Source organism: Mesoplodon mirus (assembly GCF_964341445.2).
Source record: "Mesoplodon mirus genome assembly, chromosome: 5".
Classification (NCBI taxonomy): Eukaryota; Metazoa; Chordata; class Mammalia; order Artiodactyla; family Ziphiidae; genus Mesoplodon; species Mesoplodon mirus.
The window spans coordinates 47,284,524-47,288,639 of NC_138980.1; positions in this window are offsets into that span (position 1 = coordinate 47,284,524).

The window sequence follows — 4,116 nt, forward strand, 5'->3', positions numbered from 1 at the left end:
TGTGTTCTTCTTTCTCTAATTGCTTTAGGTGCAGGGTCAGGTTGTTTACTCGAGATGTTTCCTGTTTCTTAAGGTGAGATTGTATTGCTATAAACTTCCCCCTTAGAACTGCTTTTGCTGCATCCCATAGGTTTTGGGTCGTCGTGTCTTCATTGTCATTTGTTTCTAGGTATTTTTTAATTTTCTCTTTGATTTCTTCAGTGATCACTTCGTTATTGAGTAGTGTATTGTTTAGCCTCCATGTGTTTGTATTTTTTACAGATCTTTTCCTGTAATTGATGTCTAGTCTCATAGCATTGTGGTCAGAAAAGATACTTGATACAATTTCAATTTTCTTAAATTTACCAAGGCTTGATTTGTGACCTAAGATATGATCTATCCTGGAGAATGTTCCATGAGCACTTGAGAAAAATGTGTATTCTGTTGTTTTTGGATGGAATGTCCTATAAATATCAGTTAAGTCCATCTTGTTTAATGTATCATTTAAAGCTTGTGTTTCCTTATTTATTTTCATTTTGGATGATCTGTCCATTGGTGAAAGTGGGGTGTTAAAGTCCCCTACTATGAGTGTGTTACTGTCGATTTCCCCTTTTATGGCTGTTAGTATTTGCCTTATGTATTGAGGTGCTCCTATGTTGGGTGCATAAATATTTACAATTGTTATATCTTCTTCTTGGATCGATCCCTTGATCATTATGTAGTGTCTTTCTTTGTCTCTTCTAGTAGTCTTTATTTTAAAGTCTATTTTGTCTGATATGAGAATTGCTACTCCAGCTTTCTTTTGGTTTCCATTTGCATGGAATATCTTTTTCCATCCCCTTACTTTCAGTCTGTATGTGTCTCTAGGTCTGAAGTGGGTCTCTTGTAGACAGCATATATATGGGTCTTGTTTTTGTATCCATTCAGCCAATCTGTGTCTTTTGGTGGGAGCATCTAGTCCATTTACATTTAAGGTAATTATCGATATGTATGTTCCTATTCCCATTTTCTTAATTGTTTTGGGTTCGTTATTGTAGGTCTTTTCCTTCTCTTGTGTTTCTTGCCTAGAGAAGTTCCTTTAGCCTTTGTTGTAAAGCTGGTTTGGTGGTGCTGAACTCTCTCAGCTTTTGCTTGTCTGTAAACGTTTTAATTTCTCCATCAAATCTGAATGAGATCCTTGCTGGGTAGAGTAATCTTGGTTGCAGGTTTTTCTCCTTCATCACTTTAATTATGTCCTGCCACTCCCTTCTGGCTTGTAGAGTTTCTGCTGAGAGATCAGCTGTTAACCTGATGGGGATTCCCTTGTGTGTTATTTGTTTTTTTTCCCTTGCTGCTTTTAATATGATTTCTTTGTGTTTAATTTTTGACAGTTTGATTAATATGTGTCTTGGCGTATTTCTCCTTGGATTTATTCTGTATGGGACTCTCTGTGCCTCCTGGACTTGATTAACTATTTTCTTTCCTATATTAGGGAAGTTTTCAACTATAATCTCTTCAAATATTTTCTCAGTCCCTTTCTTTTTCTCTTCTTCTTCTGGAACCCCTATAATTTGAATGTTGGTGCATTTAATGTTGTCCCAGAGGTCTCTGAGACTGTCCTCTGTTGTTTTCATTCTTTTTTCTTTATTTTGCTCTGCATCAGTTATTTCCACTATTTTATCTTCCACCTCACTTATCTGTTCTTCTGCCTCAGTTATTCTGCTATTGATCCCATCTAGAGTATTTTTCATTTCATTTATTGTGTTTTTAATCGATGCTTGATTCATCTTTAGTTCTTCTAGGTCCTTGTTAACTGTTTCTTGCATTTTGTCTATTCTATTTCCAAGATTTTGGATCTTGGAAATAGAATCTTGGATCATCTTTACTATCATTATTCTGAATTCTTTTTCAGGTAGACTGCCTATTACCTCTTCATTTGTTAGGTCTGGTGGGTTTTTATCTTGCTCCTTCCCCTGCTGTGTGTTTTTCTGTCTTCTCATTTTGCTTATCTTACTGTGTTTGGGGTCTCCTTTTTGCAGGCTGCAGATTCGTAGTTCCCATTGTTTTTGGTGTCTGTCCCCAGTGGCTAAGGTTGTTTTAGTAGGTTGTGTAGGCTTCCTGGTGAGGGGGACTAGTGCCTGTGTTCTGGTGGTTGAGGCTCGATCTTGTCTTTCTGGTGGACAGGTCCACGTCTGGTGGTGTGTTTTGGGGTGCCTGTGGCCTTATTATGTTTTTAGGCAGCCTCTCTGCTAATGGGTGGGGTTGAGTTTCCTGTCTTGCTAGTTGCTTGGCATAGGGTGACCAACACTGTAGCTTGCTGGTTGTTGACTGAAGCTGGGTGCTGGTGTTGAGATGGAGATCTCTGGGAGATTTTCGCCACTTGATATTATGTGGAGCTGGGAGGTCTCTTGTGGACCCGTGTCCTGAAGTTGGCTCTCCCACTTCAGAGGCACAGCACTGACTCCTGGCTGCAGCACCAAGAGCCTTTCATCTACCCGGCTCAGAATAAAAGGGAGAAAAAGTAGAAAGAAAGAATTAGTAGAAGAAATAAAGAGAGAGAGAAAGAAAGGAAGAAGGAAAGAAAGGAATGAAGGAAGGAAGAAAGAAAGGAGGGAGGGAGGGAGGAAGGACGGAAAGAAAGAAAGAAAGAAAGGAGGGTGGGAGGAAGGAAAGAAAAAGAGAGTGAAAGGAAGAAGGGAGGGAGGGAGGAAAGAAAGAAAGAAAGAAAAGAAAGAAAGAAAGACAGACTGGAGGGAGGGAAGGAGGAAGGAAAGAAAGAAAGAAAGGGGCGGTGGGAGGGAAGGAGGAAGGGAAGGTAGGAAAAAAAGAGAGAAGATAAAGTAAGATAGAATAAAGTATAAAATATAGTAGCGTTATTAAAAATAAAAAAGTAATTATTGGAAAAAAAAACAGACAGATAGAACCCTGGGACCTATGGTGGAAGCAAAGCTATACAGAGAAAATCTCACACAGAAGCATACACATACACATTCACAAAAAGAGAACAGGGGGAAAAAATCGAAAATCTTGCTCTCAAAGTCCACCTCCTCAATTTGGGATAATTCGTTGTAAAAAGAGGAAAAGGGGAAAAAGTCTGAAATCTTGCTCTCAAAGTCCACCTCCTTAATTTGGGATAATTCGTTGTAAAAAGAGGAAAAGGGAAAAAATCTTATATCTTGTCCTCAAAGTCCACCTCCTCAATTTGGGATGATTCGCTGTCCATTTATGCACTCCACAGACGCAGGGCATATCAAGCGGTCCGTGGAGCTTTAATCCGCTGCCTCCGAGGCTGCACAGAGAGATTTCCCTGTCTCTGCTCTCACAGCTCCCGGGTCTCAGCCTTGGACCTGGCCCCGCCTCTGCGCGTAGGTCGCCGGAGGGCGTCCGTTCTTCGCTCAGACAGGACGGGTTTAAAGGAGCCGCTGATTCGGGGGCTCTGGCTCATTCAGGCCGAGGGGAGGGAGGGGCATGCAGTGCGGGGCGGGCCTGCGGCGGCAGAGGGCGTCGTGACGTTACACCAGACCGAGGCGCTCCGTGCGCTTTCCCGGGGAAGCCGTCCCTGGGTCCCGGGACCCCGGCAGTGGCGGGCTGCACAGGCTCCCCGGAAGGGGGGGTGGACAGTGACCTGCGCTTGCACACAGGCCTTGTGGCGGTGGCAGCAGCAGCCCCAGCGTCCCACGCCCGTCTCCAGGATCCGCGCCTTCAGCCGCGGCTCGTGCCCGTCTCTGGAGCTTCTTTAAGCAGCGCTCTTAATGCCCTCTCCTCGTGCACCAGGAAACAAAAGGGAAGAAAAAGTCTCTTGCCTCTTCGGCAGCTCCAGACTTTTTCCCCGGACTCCCTCCAGGCTAGCTGCGGTGCACCAACCCCTTCAGGCTCTCTTCCTGCCACCAGCCCCAGTCCTCTCCCTGCGCTCCGACCGAAACCCCGTACCCGAGCCTCAGCTCCCAGCCCCGCCCGCCCCGGCGGCCGAGCAGACAAGCCTCTCGGGCTGGTGTGTGCCTGAGGGCACCGATCCTCTGTGCCGGAATCTCTCCGCCTTGCCCTCCGCACCCCTGTTGCTGTGCTCTCCTCTGCTACTCCGAAGCTTTCCCCCTCCGCCACCCGCAGTCTCCACCCGCAAAGGGGCTTCTAGTGTGTGGAAACCTTTCCTCCTTCACG